General features: G+C 46.4%; 20 non-coding genes across 20 annotated transcripts; 11 read left to right on the top strand and 9 right to left on the bottom strand.

Moving 5' to 3' along the window:
- Positions 1-67: 67 nt before the first annotated feature.
- Positions 68-149, top strand: TRNAS-GCU (transfer RNA serine (anticodon GCU)). Its single transcript has one exon. It is a non-coding gene; the product is annotated as a tRNA-Ser (tRNA).
- Positions 150-1,300: 1,151 nt separating this feature from the next.
- TRNAS-GCU (transfer RNA serine (anticodon GCU)) lies at positions 1,301-1,382 on the top strand. Its single transcript has one exon. It is a non-coding gene; the product is annotated as a tRNA-Ser (tRNA).
- A 2,384-nt stretch (positions 1,383-3,766) lies between these two features.
- Positions 3,767-3,848, top strand: TRNAS-GCU (transfer RNA serine (anticodon GCU)). Its single transcript has one exon. It is a non-coding gene; the product is annotated as a tRNA-Ser (tRNA).
- Positions 3,849-4,241: 393 nt separating this feature from the next.
- Positions 4,242-4,315, bottom strand: TRNAT-AGU (transfer RNA threonine (anticodon AGU)). The gene has a single exon. It is a non-coding gene; the product is annotated as a tRNA-Thr (tRNA).
- A 1,159-nt stretch (positions 4,316-5,474) lies between these two features.
- On the bottom strand, positions 5,475-5,548 carry TRNAT-AGU (transfer RNA threonine (anticodon AGU)). The gene has a single exon. It is a non-coding gene; the product is annotated as a tRNA-Thr (tRNA).
- Positions 5,549-6,708: 1,160 nt separating this feature from the next.
- TRNAT-AGU (transfer RNA threonine (anticodon AGU)) lies at positions 6,709-6,782 on the bottom strand. The gene has a single exon. It is a non-coding gene; the product is annotated as a tRNA-Thr (tRNA).
- A 1,159-nt stretch (positions 6,783-7,941) lies between these two features.
- Positions 7,942-8,015, bottom strand: TRNAT-AGU (transfer RNA threonine (anticodon AGU)). Its single transcript has one exon. It is a non-coding gene; the product is annotated as a tRNA-Thr (tRNA).
- Positions 8,016-8,699: 684 nt separating this feature from the next.
- Positions 8,700-8,781, top strand: TRNAS-GCU (transfer RNA serine (anticodon GCU)). Its single transcript has one exon. It is a non-coding gene; the product is annotated as a tRNA-Ser (tRNA).
- Positions 8,782-9,174: 393 nt separating this feature from the next.
- Positions 9,175-9,248, bottom strand: TRNAT-AGU (transfer RNA threonine (anticodon AGU)). Its single transcript has one exon. It is a non-coding gene; the product is annotated as a tRNA-Thr (tRNA).
- A 684-nt stretch (positions 9,249-9,932) lies between these two features.
- Positions 9,933-10,014, top strand: TRNAS-GCU (transfer RNA serine (anticodon GCU)). Its single transcript has one exon. It is a non-coding gene; the product is annotated as a tRNA-Ser (tRNA).
- Positions 10,015-11,165: 1,151 nt separating this feature from the next.
- On the top strand, positions 11,166-11,247 carry TRNAS-GCU (transfer RNA serine (anticodon GCU)). Its single transcript has one exon. It is a non-coding gene; the product is annotated as a tRNA-Ser (tRNA).
- A 393-nt stretch (positions 11,248-11,640) lies between these two features.
- TRNAT-AGU (transfer RNA threonine (anticodon AGU)) lies at positions 11,641-11,714 on the bottom strand. Its single transcript has one exon. It is a non-coding gene; the product is annotated as a tRNA-Thr (tRNA).
- Positions 11,715-12,398: 684 nt separating this feature from the next.
- Positions 12,399-12,480, top strand: TRNAS-GCU (transfer RNA serine (anticodon GCU)). Its single transcript has one exon. It is a non-coding gene; the product is annotated as a tRNA-Ser (tRNA).
- A 1,151-nt stretch (positions 12,481-13,631) lies between these two features.
- Positions 13,632-13,713, top strand: TRNAS-GCU (transfer RNA serine (anticodon GCU)). Its single transcript has one exon. It is a non-coding gene; the product is annotated as a tRNA-Ser (tRNA).
- A 393-nt stretch (positions 13,714-14,106) lies between these two features.
- On the bottom strand, positions 14,107-14,180 carry TRNAT-AGU (transfer RNA threonine (anticodon AGU)). Its single transcript has one exon. It is a non-coding gene; the product is annotated as a tRNA-Thr (tRNA).
- A 685-nt stretch (positions 14,181-14,865) lies between these two features.
- Positions 14,866-14,947, top strand: TRNAS-GCU (transfer RNA serine (anticodon GCU)). The gene has a single exon. It is a non-coding gene; the product is annotated as a tRNA-Ser (tRNA).
- Positions 14,948-16,098: 1,151 nt separating this feature from the next.
- Positions 16,099-16,180, top strand: TRNAS-GCU (transfer RNA serine (anticodon GCU)). Its single transcript has one exon. It is a non-coding gene; the product is annotated as a tRNA-Ser (tRNA).
- A 393-nt stretch (positions 16,181-16,573) lies between these two features.
- TRNAT-AGU (transfer RNA threonine (anticodon AGU)) lies at positions 16,574-16,647 on the bottom strand. The gene has a single exon. It is a non-coding gene; the product is annotated as a tRNA-Thr (tRNA).
- Positions 16,648-17,331: 684 nt separating this feature from the next.
- TRNAS-GCU (transfer RNA serine (anticodon GCU)) lies at positions 17,332-17,413 on the top strand. The gene has a single exon. It is a non-coding gene; the product is annotated as a tRNA-Ser (tRNA).
- A 391-nt stretch (positions 17,414-17,804) lies between these two features.
- On the bottom strand, positions 17,805-17,878 carry TRNAT-AGU (transfer RNA threonine (anticodon AGU)). The gene has a single exon. It is a non-coding gene; the product is annotated as a tRNA-Thr (tRNA).
- Positions 17,879-17,952: the final 74 nt, after the last annotated feature.

The following is a 17,952-nucleotide window of genomic DNA, read 5'->3' as shown; positions in this document are numbered from 1 at the left end:
CTCTGCAGGCACCGACTAGGCACACTTTGTTTGAGAGTTTGTCAAAGGGAACCACGGCGCTCACCAGGACGAGGTGGCCGAGTGGTTAAGGCGATGGACTGCTAATCCATTGTGCTCTGCATGCATGGGTTCGAATCCCATCCTCGTCGATTTCTTCTGCTTCGTCCAAGCTGAAATCTTTGTTTGCTAATCCTCTTTTTACTGGACAAGCAGTGATTGTCCCCTCCATGGTGGACTTTAACTGTGACCTCTCAAGACGGCTCTTATAAAAGCTAGGAAAGATGCATTTTTGTTGTGTGGCATACAAGTTACGTGGCATATCAACGGGTTAAGTCCACTCTTTTTATTTTTCATGCTTGATGGCATCCTCGGCCTTCTCATGAAGATGAAGGCCTCTTTGTCCTTTGCAGCCTTTAGCTGGTACTGATTCTAGATCCCCTGACTGGTCTACCTTAGGACTGTGTGAAAGACAAGTAAGATGTCAGATGTGAGCGAATAACTTTTTTTTGGTTTGCTTCAGAAGCTCAAAAGAGAAGAAAGAAACCCACTGCTGAGATTCGAACTCAGGATCTCCTGTTTACTAGACAGGCGCTTTAACCAACTAAACCACAGCGCCTTGTGATGGCAAAGCTGGCACAGCTGTGCAGCTTAAAAAAAACGCCACTGCTATCGGATGTTTCCAATTCCTGCAACCTTTCATGACCTGATGGGGTGGCTCAAACCTTCATGGTTTTTCTTTTCAGGGCTGGAAAAAGGAAGGTGAGCAGATACTAGGTAGACAACTGAGGTGTGTCCCTTTATCCGCAGTCGTTTTCCACTGCTTTCTTTAAGGGCCCACACGGTACTGGAGTTCTGTTCCATACTTGGCAGCAACTTGTAAAAGGATGAAGCTTTCAGTCATGACAATTAGAAAAGCAAAAACTTTTTGAAAAAGGCATCCACACCGACAAATTTGCAGACGACAATAGCAGCTGGAACTTCGTGGAGAGCTAGAGGTTTGCGGTTCCATAGGTGATTGAGCCGCTTCTTAGCAGAGCAAGAATTGTTACCTGCTCTGCTTTCCATGCATAAGGCAGAATAGATGGATGGAAGACATGCCAGGGATGTCTGGAAATGGTTTGGCACCCCTTAGCATAGGTCCACCTTTCAAGGGTTTTCCATGCATCTTCTTGAGGCATTACTTACTGTAGGAGGCGAGGTATGACCCACTCAGCCCATGACCGATCAGTAAAACTTTGCAGGCACCGACTAGGCACACTTTGTTTGGGAGTTTGTCAAAGGGAACCACGGCGCTCACCAGGACGAGGTGGCCGAGTGGTTAAGGCGATGGACTGCTAATCCATTGTGCTCTGCATGCATGGGTTCGAATCCCATCCTCGTCGATTTCTTCTGCTTCGAACAAGCTGAAATCTTTGTTTGCTAATCCTCTTTTTACTGGACAAGCAGTGATTGTCCCCTCCATGGTGGACTTTAACTGTGACCTCTAAAGACGGCTCTTATTAAAGCTAGGAAAGACGCATATTTGTTGTGTGGCATACAAGTTACGTGGCATATCAACGGGTTAAGTCCACTCTTTTTATTTTTCATGCTTGATGGCATCCTCGGCCTTCTCATGAAGATGAAGGCCTCTTTGTCCTTTGCAGCCTTTAGCTGGTACTGATTCTAGATCCCCTGACTGGTCTACCTTAGGACTGTGTGAAAGACAAGTAAGATGTCAGACGTGAGCGAATAACTTTTTTTTGGTTTGCTTCAGAAGCTCAAAAGAGAAGAAAGAAAGGCACTACTGAGATTCGAACTCAGGATCTCCTGTTTACTAGACAGGCGCTTTAACCAACTAAGCCACAGCGCCTTGTGATGGCAAAGCTGGCACAGCTGTGCAGCTTAAAAAAAACGCCACTGCTATCGGATGTTTCCAATTCCTGCAACCTTTCATGACCTGATGGGGTGGCTCAAACCTTCATGGTTTTTCTTTTCAGGGCTGGAAAAAGGAAGGTGAGCAGATACTAGGTAGACAACTGAGGTGTGTCCCTTTATCCGCAGTCGTTTTCCACTGCTTTCTTTAAGGGCCCACACGGTACTGGAGTTCTGTTCCATACTTGGCAGCAACTTGTAAAAGGATGAAGCTTTCAGTCATGACAATTAGAAAAGCAAAAACTTTTTGAAAAAGGCATCCACACCGACAAATTTGCAGACGACAATAGCAGCTGGAACTTCGTGGAGAGCTAGAGGTTTGCGGTTCCATAGGTGATTGAGCCGCTTCTTAGCAGAGCAAGAATTGTTACCTGCTCTGCTTTCCATGCATAAGGCAGAATAGATGGATGGAAGACATGCCAGGGATGTCTGGAAATGGTTTGGCATCCCTTAGCATAGGTCCACCTTTCAAGGGTTTTCCATGCATCTTCTTGAGGCATTACTTACTGTAGGAGGCGAGGTATGACCCACTCAGCCCATGACCGATCAGCAAAACTCTGCAGGCACCGACTAGGCACACTTTGTTTGGGAGTTTGTCAAAGGGAACCACGGCACTCACCAGGACGAGGTGGCCGAGTGGTTAAGGCGATGGACAGCTAATCCATTGTGCTCTGCATGCATGGGTTCGAATCCCATCCTTGTCGATTTCTTCTGCTTCGACCAAGCTGAAATCTTTGTTTGCTAATCCTCTTTTTACTGGACAAGCAGTGATTGTCCCCTCCATGGTGGACTTTAACTGTGACCTCTAAAGACGGCTCTTATTAAAGCTAGGAAAGACGCATATTTGTTGTGTGGCATACAAGTTACGTGGCATATCAACGGGTTAAGTCCACTCTTTTTATTTTTCATGCTTGATGGCATCCTCGGCCTTCTCATGAAGATGAAGGCCTCTTTGTCCTTTGCAGCCTTTAGCTGGTACTGATTCTAGATCCCCTGACTGGTCTACCTTAGGACTGTGTGAAAGACAAGTAAGATGTCAGACGTGAGCGAATAACTTTTTTTTGGTTTGCTTCAGAAGCTCAAAAGAGAAGAAAGAAAGGCACTACTGAGATTCGAACTCAGGATCTCCTGTTTACTAGACAGGCGCTTTAACCAACTAAGCCACAGCGCCTTGTGATGGCAAAGCTGGCACAGCTGTGCAGCTTAAAAAAAACGCCACTGCTATCGGATGTTTCCAATTCCTGCAACCTTTCATGACCTGATGGGGTGGCTCAAACCTTCATGGTTTTTCTTTTCAGGGCTGGAAAAAGGAAGGTGAGCAGATACTAGGTAGACAACTGAGGTGTGTCCCTTTATCCGCAGTCGTTTTCCACTGCTTTCTTTAAGGGCCCACACGGTACTGGAGTTCTGTTCCATACTTGGCAGCAACTTGTAAAAGGATGAAGCTTTCAGTCATGACAATTAGAAAAGCAAAAACTTTTTGAAAAAGGCATCCACACCGACAAATTTGCAGACGACAATAGCAGCTGGAACTTCGTGGAGAGCTAGAGGTTTGCGGTTCCATAGGTGATTGAGCCGCTTCTTAGCAGAGCAAGAATTGTTACCTGCTCTGCTTTCCATGCATAAGGCAGAATAGATGGATGGAAGACATGCCAGGGATGTCTGGAAATGGTTTGGCATCCCTTAGCATAGGTCCACCTTTCAAGGGTTTTCCATGCATCTTCTTGAGGCATTACTTACTGTAGGAGGCGAGGTATGACCCACTCAGCCCATGACCGATCAGCAAAACTCTGCAGGCACCGACTAGGCACACTTTGTTTGGGAGTTTGTCAAAGGGAACCATGGCACTCACCAGGACGAGGTGGCCGAGTGGTTAAGGCGATGGACTGCTAATCCATTGTGCTCTGCATGCATGGGTTCGAATCCCATCCTCGTCGATTTCTTCTGCTTCGTCCAAGCTGAAATCTTTGTTTGCTAATCCTCTTTTTACTGGACAAGCAGTGATTGTCCCCTCCATGGTGGACTTTAACTGTGACCTCTCAAGACAGCTCTTATTAAAGCTAGGAAAGACGCATATTTGTTGTGTGGCATACAAGTTACGTGGCATATCAACGGGTTAAGTCCACTCTTTTTATTTTTCATGCTTGATGGCATCCTCGGCCTTCTCATGAAGATGAAGGCCTCTTTGTCCTTTGCAGCCTTTAGCTGGTACTGATTCTAGATCCCCTGACTGGTCTACCTTAGGACTGTGTGAAAGACAAGTAAGATGTCAGACGTGAGCGAATAACTTTTTTTTGGTTTGCTTCAGAAGCTCAAAAGAGAAGAAAGAAAGGCACTGCTGAGATTCGAACTCAGGATCTCCTGTTTACTAGACAGGCGCTTTAACCAACTAAGCCACAGCGCCTTGTGATGGCAAAGCTGGCACAGCTGTGCAGCTTAAAAAAAACGCCACTGCTATCGGATGTTTCCAATTCCTGCAACCTTTCATGACCTGATGGGGTGGCTCAAACCTTCATGGTTTTTCTTTTCAGGGCTGGAAAAAGGAAGGTGAGCAGATACTAGGTAGACAACTGAGGTGTGTCCCTTTATCCGCAGTCGTTTTCCACTGCTTTCTTTAAGGGCCCACACGGTACTGGAGTTCTGTTCCATACTTGGCAGCAACTTGTAAAAGGATGAAGCTTTCAGTCATGACAATTAGAAAAGCAAAAACTTTTTGAAAAAGGCATCCACACCGACAAATTTGCAGACGACAATAGCAGCTGGAACTTCGTGGAGAGCTAGAGGTTTGCGGTTCCATAGGTGATTGAGCCGCTTCTTAGCAGAGCAAGAATTGTTACCTGCTCTGCTTTCCATGAATAAGGCAGAATAGATGGATGGAAGACATGCCAGGGATGTCTGGAAATGGTTTGGCATCCCTTAGCATAGGTCCACCTTTCAAGGGTTTTCCATGCATCTTCTTGAGGCATTACTTACTGTAGGAGGCGAGGTATGACCCACTCAGCCCATGACCGATCAGCAAAACTCTGCAGGCACCGACTAGGCACACTTTGTTTGGGAGTTTGTCAAAGGTAACCACGGCGCTCACCTGGACGAGGTGGCCAAGTGGTTAAGGCGATGGACTGCTAATCCATTGTGCTCTGCATGCATGGGTTCGAATCCCATCCTCGTCGATTTCTTCTGCTTCGTCCAAGCTGAAATCTTTGTTTGCTAATCCTCTTTTTACTGGACAAGCAGTGATTGTCCCCTCCATGGTGTACTTTAACTGTGACCTCTCAAGACGGCTCTTATAAAAGCTAGGAAAGATGCATATTTGTTGTGTGGCATACAAGTTACGTGGCATATCAACGGGTTAAGTCCACTCTTTTTATTTTTCATGCTTGATGGCATCCTCGGCCTTCTCATGAAGATGAAGGCCTCTTTGTCCTTTGCAGCCTTTAGCTGGTACTGATTCTAGATCCCCTGACTGGTCTACCTTAGGACTGTGTGAAAGACAAGTAAGATGTCAGACGTGAGCGCATAACTTTTTTTTGGTTTGCTTCAGAAGCTCAAAAGAGAAGAAAGAAAGGCACTGCTGAGATTCGAACTCAGGATCTCCTGTTTACTAGACAGGCGCTTTAACCAACTAAGCCACAGCGCCTTGTGATGGCAAAGCTGGCACAGCTGTGCAGCTTAAAAAAAAACGCCACTGCTATTGGATGTTTCCAATTCCTGCAACCTTTCATGACCTGATGGGGTGGCTCAAACCTTCATGGTTTTTCTTTTCAGGGCTGGAAAAAGGAAGGTGAGCAGATACTAGGTAGACAACTGAGGTGTGTCCCTTTATCCGCAGTCGTTTTCCACTGCTTTCTTTAAGGGCCCACACGGTACTGGAGTTCTGTTCCATACTTGGCAGCAACTTGTAAAAGGATGAAGCTTTCAGTCATGACAATTAGAAAAGCAAAAACTTTTTGAAAAAGGCATCCACACCGACAAATTTGCAGACGACAATAGCAGCTGGAACTTCGTGGAGAGCTAGAGGTTTGCGGTTCCATAGGTGATTGAGCCGCTTCTTAGCAGAGCAAGAATTGTTACCTGCTCTGCTTTCCATGCATAAGGCAGAATAGATGGATGGAAGACATGCCAGGGATGTCTGGAAATGGTTTGGCATCCCTTAGCATAGGTCCACCTTTCAAGGGTTTTCCATGCATCTTCTTGAGGCATTACTTACTGTAGGAGGCGAGGTATGACCCACTCAGCCCATGACCGATCAGCAAAACTCTGCAGGCACCGACTAGGCACAATTTGTTTGGGAGTTTGTCAAAGGGAACCACGGCGCTCACCAGGACGAGGTGGCCGAATGGTTAAGGCGATGGACTGCTAATCCATTGTGCTCTGCATGCATGGGTTCGAATCCCATCCTCGTCGATTTCTTCTGCTTCGTCCAAGCTGAAATCTTTGTTTGCTAATCCTCTTTTTACTGGACAAGCAGTGATTGTCCCCTCCATGGTGGTCTTTAACTGTGACCTCTCAAGACGGCTCTTATTAAAGCTAGGAAAGACGCATATTTGTTGTGTGGCATACAAGTTACGTGGCATATCAACGGGTTAAGTCCACTCTTTTTATTTTTCATGCTTGATGGCATCCTCGGCCTTCTCATGAAGATGAAGGCCTCTTTGTCCTTTGCAGCCTTTAGCTGGTACTGATTCTAGATCCCCTGACTGGTCTACCTTAGGACTGTGTGAAAGACAAGTAAGATGTCAGACGTGAGCGAATAACTTTTTTTGGGTTTGCTTCAGAAGCTCAAAAGAGAAGAAAGAAAGGCACTGCTGAGATTCGAACTCAGGATCTCCTGTTTACTAGACAGGCGCTTTAACCAACTAAGCCACAGCGCCTTGTGATGGCAAAGCTGGCACAGCTGTGCAGCTTAAAAAAAACGCCACTGCTATTGGATGTTTCCAATTCCTGCAACCTTTCATGACCTGATGGGGTGGCTCAAACCTTCATGGTTTTTCTTTTCAGGGCTGGAAAAAGGAAGGTGAGCAGATACTAGGTAGACAACTGAGGTGTGTCCCTTTATCCGCAGTCGTTTTCCACTGCTTTCTTTAAGGGCCCACACGGTATTGGAGTTCTGTTCCATACTTGGCAGCAACTTGTAAAAGGATGAAGCTTTCAGTCATGACAATTAGAAAAGCAAAAACTTTTTGAAAAAGGCATCCACACCGACAAATTTGCAGACGACAATAGCAGCTGGAACTTCGTGGAGAGCTAGAGGTTTGCGGTTCCATAGGTGATTGAGCCGCTTCTTAGCAGAGCAAGAATTGTTACCTGCTCTGCTTTCCATGCATAAGGCAGAATAGATGGATGGAAGACATGCCAGGGATGTCTGGAAATGGTTTGGCATCCCTTAGCATAGGTCCACCTTTCAAGGGTTTTCCATGCATCTTCTTGAGGCATTACTTACTGTAGGAGGCGAGGTATGACCCACTCAGCCCATGACCGATCAGCAAAACTCTGCAGGCACCAACTAGGCACACTTTGTTTGGGAGTTTGTCAAAGGGAACCACGGCGCTCACCGGGACGAGGTGGCCGAGTGGTTAAGGCGATGGACTGCTAATCCATAGTGCTCTGCATGCATGGGTGCGAATCCCATCCTCGTCGATTTCTTCTGCTTCGTCCTAGCTGAAATTTTTGTTTGCTAATCCTCTTTTTACTGGACAAGCAGTGATTGTCCCCTCCATGGTGGACTTTAACTGTGACCTCTCAAGACGGCTCTTTTTAAAGCTAGGAAAGATGCATATTTGTTGTGTGGCATACAAGTTACGTGGCATATCAACGGGTTAAGTCCACTCTTTTTATTTTTCATGCTTGATGGCATCCTCGGCCTTCTCATGAAGATGAAGGCCTCTTTGTCCTTTGCAGCCTTTAGCTGGTACTGATTCTAGATCCCCTGACTGGTCTACCTTAGGACTGTGTGAAAGACAAGTAAGATGTCAGACGTGAGCGAATAACTTTTTTTTGGTTTGCTTCAGAAGCTCAAAAGAGAAGAAAGAAAGGCACTGCTGAGATTCGAACTCAGGATCTCCTGTTTACTAGACAGGCGCTTTAACCAACTAAGCCACAGCGCCTTGTGATGGCAAAGCTGGCACAGCTGTGCAGCTTAAAAAAAACGCCACTGCTATTGGATGTTTCCAATTCCTGCAACCTTTCATGACCTGATGGGGTGGCTCAAACCTTCATGGTTTTTCTTTTCAGGGCTGCAAAAAGGAAGGTGAGCAGATACTAGGTAGACAACTGAGGTGTGTCCCTTTATCCGCAGTCGTTTTCCACTGCTTTCTTTAAGGGCCCACACGGTACTGGAGTTCTGTTCCATACTTGGCAGCAACTTGTAAAAGGATGAAGCTTTCAGTCATGACAATTAGAAAAGCAAAAACTTTTTGAAAAAGGCATCCACACCGACAAATTTGCAGACGACAATAGCAGCTGGAACTTCGTGGAGAGCTAGAGGTTTGCGGTTCCATAGGTGATTGAGCCGCTTCTTAGCAGAGCAAGAATTGTTACCTGCTCTGCTTTCCATGCATAAGGCAGAATAGATGGATGGAAGACATGCCAGGGATGTCTGGAAATGGTTTGGCATCCCTTAGCATAGGTCCACCTTTCAAGGGTTTTCCATGCATCTTCTTGAGGCATTACTTACTGTAGGAGGCGAGGTATGACCCACTCAGCCCATGACCGATCAGCAAAACTCTGCAGGCACCGACTAGGCACACTTTGTTTGGGAGTTTGTCAAAGGGAACCACGGCGCTCACCAGGACGAGGTGGCCGAGTGGTTAAGGCGATGGACTGCTAATCCATTGTGCTCTGCATGCATGGGTTCGAATCCCATCCTCGTCGATTTCTTCTGCTTCGTCCAAGCTGAAATCTTTGTTTGCTAATCCTCTTTTTACTGGACAAGCAGTGATTGTCCCCTCCATGGTGGACTTTAACTGTGACCTCTCAAGACGGCTCTTATTAAAGCTAGGAAAGACGCATATTTGTTGGGTGGCATACAAGTTACGTGGCATATCAACGGGTTAAGTCCACTCTTTTTATTTTTCATGCTTGATGGCATCCTCGGCCTTCTCATGAAGATGAAGGCCTCTTTGTCCTTTGCAGCCTTTAGCTGGTACTGATTCTAGATCCCCTGACTGGTCTACCTTAGGACTGTGTGAAAGACAAGTAAGATGTCAGACGTGAGCGAATAACTTTTTTTTGGTTTGCTTCAGAAGCTCAAAAGAGAAGAAAGAAAGGCACTGCTGAGATTCGAACTCAGGATCTCCTGTTTACTAGACAGGCGCTTTAACCAACTAAGCCACAGCGCCATGTGATGGCAAAGCTGGCACAGCTGTGCAGCTTAAAAAAAACGCCACTGCTATCGGATGTTTCCAATTCCTGCAACCTTTCATGACCTGATGGGGTGGCTCAAACCTTCATGGTTTTTCTTTTCAGGGCTGGAAAAAGGAAGGTGAGCAGATACTAGGTAGACAACTGAGGTGTGTCCCTTTATCCGCAGTCGTTTTCCACTGCTTTCTTTAAGAGCCCACACGGTACTGGAGTTCTGTTCCATACTTGGCAGCAACTTGTAAAAGGATGAAGCTTTCAGTCATGACAATTAGAAAAGCAAAAACTTTTTGAAAAAGGCATCCACACCGACAAATTTGCAGACGACAATAGCAGCTGGAACTTCGTGGAGAGCTAGAGGTTTGCGGTTCCATAGGTGATTGAGCCGCTTCTTAGCAGAGCAAGAATTGTTACCTGCTCTGCTTTCCATGCATAAGGCAGAATAGATGGATGGAAGACATGCCAGGGATGTCTGGAAATGGTTTGGCATCCCTTAGCATAGGTCCACCTTTCAAGGGTTTTCCATGCATCTTCTTGAGGCATTACTTACTGTAGGAGGCGAGGTATGACCCACTCAGCCCATGACCGATCAGCAAAACTCTGCAGGCACCGACTAGGCACACTTTGTTTGGGAGTTTGTCAAAGGGAACCACGGCACTCACCAGGGCGAGGTGGCCGAGTGGTTAAGGCGATGGACTGCTAATCCATTGTGCTCTGCATGCATGGGTTCGAATCCCATCCTCGTCGATTTCTTCTGCTTCGTCCAAGCTGAAATCTTTGTTTGCTAATCCTCTTTTTACTGGACAAGCAGTGATTGTCCCCTCCATGGTGGACTTTAACTGTGACCTCTCAAGACGGCTCTTATTAAAGCTAGGAAAGACGCATATTTGTTGTGTGGCATACAAGTTACGTGGCATATCAACGGGTTAAGTCCACTCTTTTTATTTTTCATGCTTGATGGCATCCTCGGCCTTCTCATGAAGATGAAGGCCTCTTTGTCCTTTGCAGCCTTTAGCTGGTACTGATTCTAGATCCCCTGACTGGTCTACCTTAGGACTGTGTGAAAGACAAGTAAGATGTCAGACGTGAGCGAATAACTTTTTTTTGGTTTGCTTCAGAAGCTCAAAAGAGAAGAAAGAAAGGCACTGCTGAGATTCGAACTCAGGATCTCCTGTTGACTAGACAGGCGCTTTAACCAACTAAGCCACAGCGCCTTGTGATGGCAAAGCTGGCACAGCTGTGCAGCTTAAAAAAAACGCCACTGCTATCGGATGTTTCCAATTCCTGCAACCTTTCATGACCTGATGGGGTGGCTCAAACCTTCATGGTTTTTCTTTTCAGGGATGGAAAAAGGAAGGTGAGCAGATACTAGGTAGACAACTGAGGTGTGTCCCTTTATCCGCAGTCGTTTTCCACTGCTTTCTTTAAGGGCCCACACGGTACTGGAGTTCTGTTCCATACTTGGCAGCAACTTGTAAAAGGATGAAGCTTTCAGTCATGACAATTAGAAAAGCAAAAACTTTTTGAAAAAGGCATCCACACCGACAAATTTGCAGACGACAATAGCAGCTGGAACTTCGTGGAGAGCTAGAGGTTTGCGGTTCCATAGGTGATTGAGCCGCTTCTTAGCAGAGCAAGAATTGTTACCTGCTCTGCTTTCCATGCATAAGGCAGAATAGATGGATGGAAGACATGCCAGGGATGTCTGGAAATGGTTTGGCATCCCTTAGCATAGGTCCACCTTTCAAGGGTTTTCCATGCATCTTCTTGAGGCATTACTTACTGTAGGAGGCGAGGTATGACCCACTCAGCCCATGACCGATCAGCAAAACTCTGCAGGCAACGACTGGGCACACTTTGTTTGGGAGTTTGTCAAAGGGAACCACGGCGCTCACCAGGACGAGGTGGCCGAGTGGTTAAGGCGATGGACTGCTAATCCATTGTGCTCTGCATGCATGGGTTCGAATCCCATCCTCGTCGATTTCTTCTGCTTCGTCCAAGCTGAAATCTTTGTTTGCTAATCCTCTTTTTACTGGACAAGCAGTGATTGTCCCCTCCATGGTGGACTTTAACTGTGACCTCTCAAGACGGCTCTTATTAAAGCTAGGAAAGACGCATATTTGTTGGGTGGCATACAAGTTACGTGGCATATCAACGGGTTAAGTCCACTCTTTTTATTTTTCATGCTTGATGGCATCCTCGGCCTTCTCATGAAGATGAAGGCCTCTTTGTCCTTTGCAGCCTTTAGCTGGTACTGATTCTAGATCCCCTGACTGGTCTACCTTAGGACTGTGTGAAAGACAAGTAAGATGTCAGACGTGAGCGAATAACTTTTTTTTGGTTTGCTTCAGAAGCTCAAAAGAGAAGAAAGAAAGGCACTGCTGAGATTCGAACTCAGGATCTCCTGTTTACTAGACAGGCGCTTTAACCAACTAAGCCACAGCGCCTTGTGATGGCAAAGCTGGCACAGCTGTGCAGCTTAAAAAAAACGCCACTGCTATTGGATGTTTCCAATTCCTGCAACCTTTCATGACCTGATGGGGTGGCTCAAACCTTCATGGTTTTTCTTTTCAGGTCTGGAAAAAGGAAGGTGAGCAGATACTAGGTAGACAACTGAGGTGTGTCCCTTTATCCGCAGTCGTTTTCCACTGCTTTCTTTAAGGGCCCACACGGTACTGGAGATCTGTTCCATACTTGGCAGCAACTTGTAAAAGGATGAAGCTTTCAGTCATGACAATTAGAAAAGCAAAAACTTTTTGAAAAAGGCATCCACACCGACAAATTTGCAGACGACAATAGCAGCTGGAACTTCGTGGAGAGCTAGAGGTTTGCGGTTCCATAGGTGATTGAGCCGCTTCTTAGCAGAGCAAGAATTGTTACCTGCTCTGCTTTCCATGCATAAGGCAGAATAGATGGATGGAAGACATGCCAGGGATGTCTGGAAATGGTTTGGCATCCCTTAGCATAGGTCCACCTTTCAAGGGTTTTCCATGCATCTTCTTGAGGCATTACTTACTGTAGGAGGCGAGGTATGACCCACTCAGCCCATGACCGATCAGCAAAACTCTGCAGGCACCGACTAGGCACACTTTGTTTGGGAGTTTGTCAAAGGGAACCACGGCACTCACCAGGGCGAGGTGGCCGAGTGGTTAAGGCGATGGACTGCTAATCCATTGTGCTCTGCATGCATGGGTTCGAATCCCATCCTCGTCGATTTCTTCTGCTTCGTCCAAGCTGAAATCTTTGTTTGCTAATCCTCTTTTTACTGGACAAGCAGTGATTGTCCCCTCCATGGTGGACTTTAACTGTGACCTCTCAAGACGGCTCTTATTAAAGCTAGGAAAGACGCATATTTGTTGTGTGGCATACAAGTTACGTGGCATATCAACGGGTTAAGTCCACTCTTTTTATTTTTCATGCTTGATGGCATCCTCGGCCTTCTCATGAAGATGAAGGCCTCTTTGTCCTTTGCAGCCTTTAGCTGGTACTGATTCTAGATCCCCTGACTGGTCTACCTTAGGACTGTGTGAAAGACAAGTAAGATGTCAGACGTGAGCGAATAACTTTTTTTTGGTTTGCTTCAGAAGCTCAAAAGAGAAGAAAGAAAGGCACTGCTGAGATTCGAACTCAGGATCTCCTGTTGACTAGACAGGCGCTTTAACCAACTAAGCCACAGCGCCTTGTGATGGCAAAGCTGGCACAGCTGTGCAGCTTAAAAAAAACGCCACTGCTATCGGATGTTTCCAATTCCTGCAACCTTTCATGACCTGATGGGGTGGCTCAAACCTTCATGGTTTTTCTTTTCAGGGATGGAAAAAGGAAGGTGAGCAGATACTAGGTAGACAACTGAGGTGTGTCCCTTTATCCGCAGTCGTTTTCCACTGCTTTCTTTAAGGGCCCACACGGTACTGGAGTTCTGTTCCATACTTGGCAGCAACTTGTAAAAGGATGAAGCTTTCAGTCATGACAATTAGAAAAGCAAAAACTTTTTGAAAAAGGCATCCACACCGACAAATTTGCAGACGACAATAGCAGCTGGAACTTCGTGGAGAGCTAGAGGTTTGCGGTTCCATAGGTGATTGAGCCGCTTCTTAGCAGAGCAAGAATTGTTACCTGCTCTGCTTTCCATGCATAAGGCAGAATAGATGGATGGAAGACATGCCAGGGATGTCTGGAAATGGTTTGGCATCCCTTAGCATAGGTCCACCTTTCAAGGGTTTTCCATGCATCTTCTTGAGGCATTACTTACTGTAGGAGGCGAGGTATGACCCACTCAGCCCATGACCGATCAGCAAAACTCTGCAGGCAACGACTGGGCACACTTTGTTTGGGAGTTTGTCAAAGGGAACCACGGCGCTCACCAGGACGAGGTGGCCGAGTGGTTAAGGCGATGGACTGCTAATCCATTGTGCTCTGCATGCATGGGTTCGAATCCCATCCTCGTCGATTTCTTCTGCTTCGTCCAAGCTGAAATCTTTGTTTGCTAATCCTCTTTTTACTGGACAAGCAGTGATTGTCCCCTCCATGGTGGACTTTAACTGTGACCTCTCAAGACGGCTCTTATTAAAGCTAGGAAAGACGCATATTTGTTGTGTGGCATACAAGTTACGTGGCATATCAACGGGTTAAGTCCACTCTTTTTATTTTTCATGCTTGATGGCATCCTCGGCCTTCTCATGAAGATGAAGGCCTCTTTGTCCTTTGCAGCCTTTAGCTGGTACTGATTCTAGATCCCCTGACTGGTCTACCTTTGGACTGTGTGAAAGACAAGTAAGATGTCAGACGTGAGCGAATAACTTTTTTTTGGTTTGCTTCAGAAGCTCAAAAGAGAAGAAAGAAAGGCACTGCTGAGATTCGAACTCAGGATCTCCTGTTTACTAGACAGGCGCTTTAACCAACTAAGCCACAGCGCCTTGTGATGGCAAAGCTGGCACAGCTGTGCAGCTTAAAAAAAACGCCACTGCTATCGGATGTTTCCAATTCCTGCAACCTTTCATTAACCTGATGGGGTGGCTCAAACCTTCATGGTTTTTCTTTTCAGGGCTGGAAAAAGGAAGGTGAGCAGATACTAGGTAGACAACTGAGGTGTGTCCCTTTATCCGCAGTCATTTTCCACTGCTTTCTTTAAGGGCCCACACGGTACTGGAGTTCTGTTCCATACTTGGCAGCAACTTGTAAAAGGATGAAGCTTTCAGTCATGACAATTAGAAAAGCAAAAACTTTTTGAAAAAGGCATCCACACCGACAAATTTGCAGAGGACAATAGCAGCTGGAACTTCGTGGAGAGCTAGAGGTTTGCGGTTCCATAGGTGATTGAGCCGCTCCTTAGCAGAGCAAGAATTGTTACCTGCTCTGCTTTCCATGCATAAGGCAGAATAGATGGATGGAAGACATGCCAGGGATGTCTGGAAATGGTTTGGCATCCCTTAGCATAGGTCCACCTTTCAAGGGTTTTCCATGCATCTTCTGGAGGCATTACTTACTGTAGGAGGCGAGGTATGACCCACTCAGCCCATGACCGATCAGCAAAACTCTGCAGGCACCGACTAGGCACACTTTGTTTGGGAGTTTGTCAAAGGGAACCACGGCACTCACCAGGGCGAGGTGGCCGAGTGGTTAAGGCGATGGACTGCTAATCCATTGTGCTCTGCATGCATGGGTTCGAATCCCATCCTCGTCGATTTCTTCTGCTTCGTCCAAGCTGAAATCTTTGTTTGCTAATCCTCTTTTTACTGGACAAGCAGTGATTGTCCCCTCCATGGTGGACTTTAACTGTGACCTCTCAAGACGGCTCTTATTAAAGCTAGGAAAGACGCATATTTGTTGTGTGGCATACAAGTTACGTGGCATATCAACGGGTTAAGTCCACTCTTTTTATTTTTCATGCTTGATGGCATCCTCGGCCTTCTCATGAAGATGAAGGCCTCTTTGTCCTTTGCAGCCTTTAGCTGGTACTGATTCTAGATCCCCTGACTGGTCTACCTTAGGACTGTGTGAAAGACAAGTAAGATGTCAGACGTGAGCGAATAACTTTTTTTTGGTTTGCTTCAGAAGCTCAAAAGAGAAGAAAGAAAGGCACTGCTGAGATTCGAACTCAGGATCTCCTGTTGACTAGACAGGCGCTTTAACCAACTAAGCCACAGCGCCTTGTGATGGCAAAGCTGGCACAGCTGTGCAGCTTAAAAAAAACGCCACTGCTATCGGATGTTTCCAATTCCTGCAACCTTTCATGACCTGATGGGGTGGCTCAAACCTTCATGGTTTTTCATTTCAGGGCTGGAAAAAGGAAGGTGAGCAGATACTAGGTAGACAACTGAGGTGTGTCCCTTTATCCGCAGTCGTTTTCCACTGCTTTCTTTAAGGGCCCACACGGTACTGGAGTTCTGTTCCATACTTGGCAGCAACTTGTAAAAGGATGAAGCTTTCAGTCATGACAATTAGAAAAGCAAAAACTTTTTGAAAAAGGCATCCACACCGACAAATTTGCAGACGACAATAGCAGCTGGAACTTCGTGGAGAGCTAGAGGTTTGCGGTTCCATAGGTGATTGAGCCGCTTCTTAGCAGAGCAAGAATTGTTACCTGCTCTGCTTTCCATGCATAAGGCAGAATAGATGGATGGAAGACATGCCAGGGATGTCTGGAAATGGTTTGGCATCCCTTAGCATAGGTCCACCTTTCAAGGGTTTTCCATGCATCTTCTTGAGGCATTACTTACTGTAGGAGGCGAGGTATGACCCACTCAGCCCATGACCGATCAGCAAAACTCTGCAGGCACCGACTAGGCACACTTTGTTTGGGAGTTTGTCAAAGGGAACCACGGCGCTCACCAGGACGAGGTGGCCGAGTGGTTAAGGCGATGGACTGCTAATCCATTGTGCTCTGCATGCATGGGTTCGAATCCCATCCTCGTCGATTTCTTCTGCTTCGTCCAAGCTGAAATCTTTGTTTGCTAATCCTCTTTTTACTGGACAAGCAGTGATTGTCCCCTCCATGGTGGACTTTAACTGTGACCTCTCAAGACGGCTCTTATTAAAGCTAGGAAAGACGCATATTTGTTGGGTGGCATACAAGTTACGTGGCATATCAACGGGTTAAGTCCACTCTTTTTATTTTTCATGCTTGATGGCATCCTCGGCCTTCTCATGAAGATGAAGGCCTCTTTGTCCTTTGCAGCCTTTAGCTGGTACTGATTCTAGATCCCCTGACTGGTCTACCTTAGGACTGTGTGAAAGACAAGTAAGATGTCAGACGTGAGCGAATAACTTTTTTTTGGTTTGCTTCAGAAGCTCAAAAGAGAAGAAAGAAAGGCACTGCTGAGATTCGAACTCAGGATCTCCTGTTTACTAGACAGGCGCTTTAACCAACTAAGCCACAGCGCCTTGTGATGGCAAAGCTGGCACAGCTATGCAGCTTAAAAAAAACGCCACTGCTATCGGATGTTTCCAATTCCTGCAACCTTTCATGACCTGATGGGGTGGCTCAAACCTTCATGGTTTTTCTTTTCAGGGCTGGAAAAAGGAAGGTGAGCAGATACTAGGTAGACAACTGAGGTGTGTCCCTTTATCCGCAGTCGTTTTCCACTGCTTTCTTTAAGGGCCCACACGGTACTGGAGTTCTGTTCCATACTTGGCAGCAACTTGTAAAAGGATGAAGCTTTCAGTCATGACAATTAGAAAAGCAAAAACTTTTTGAAAAAGGCATCCACACCGACAAATTTGCAGACGACAATAGCAGCTGGAACTTCGTGGAGAGCTAGAGGTTTGCGGTTCCATAGGTGATTGAGCCGCTTCTTAGCAGAGCAAGAATTGTTACCTGCTCTGCTTTCCATGCATAAGGCAGAATAGATGGATGGAAGACATGCCAGGGAAGTCTGGAAATGGTTTGGCATCCCTTAGCATAGGTCCACCTTTCAAGGGTTTTCCATGCATCTTCTTGAGGCATTACTTACTGTAGGAGGCGAGGTATGACCCACTCAGCCCATGACCGATCAGCAAAACTCTGCAGGCACCGACTAGGCACACTTTGTTTGGGAGTTTGTCAAAGGGAACCACGGTGCTCACCAGGACGAGGTGGCCGAGTGGTTAAGGCGATGGACTGCTAATCCATTGTGCTCTGCATGCATGGGTTCGAATCCCATCCTCGTCGATTTCTTCTGCTTCGTCCAAGCTGAAATCTTTGTTTGCTAATCCTCTTTTTACTGGACAAGCAGTGATTGTCCCCTCCATGGTGGACTTTAACTGTGACCTCTCAAGACGGCTCTTGTTAAAGCTAGGAAAGACGCATATTTGTTGTGTGGCATACAAGTTACGTGGCATATCAACGGGTTAAGTCCACTCTTTATTTTTCATGCTTGATGGCATCCTCGGCCTTCTCATGAAGATGAAGGCCTCTTTGTCCTTTGCAGCCTTTAGCTGGTACTGATTCTAGATCCCCTGACTGGTCTACCTTAGGACTGTGTGAAAGACAAGTAAGATGTCAGACGTGAGCGAATAACTTTTTTTTGGTTTGCTTCAGAAGCTCAAAAGAGAAGAAAGAAAGGCACTGCTGAGATTCGAACTCAGGATCTCCTGTTTACTAGACAGGCGCTTTAACCAACTAAGCCACAGCGCCTTGTGACGGCAAAGCTGGCACAGCTGTGCAGCTTAAAAAAAACGCCACTGCTATCGGATGTTTCCAATTCCTGC

The sequence above is a fragment of the Engystomops pustulosus genome, chromosome 7 (genome assembly GCF_040894005.1).
Source record: "Engystomops pustulosus chromosome 7, aEngPut4.maternal, whole genome shotgun sequence".
Taxonomy (NCBI): Eukaryota; Metazoa; Chordata; class Amphibia; order Anura; family Leptodactylidae; genus Engystomops; species Engystomops pustulosus.
This window is presented reverse-complemented; position numbering and strand designations above follow the sequence as displayed.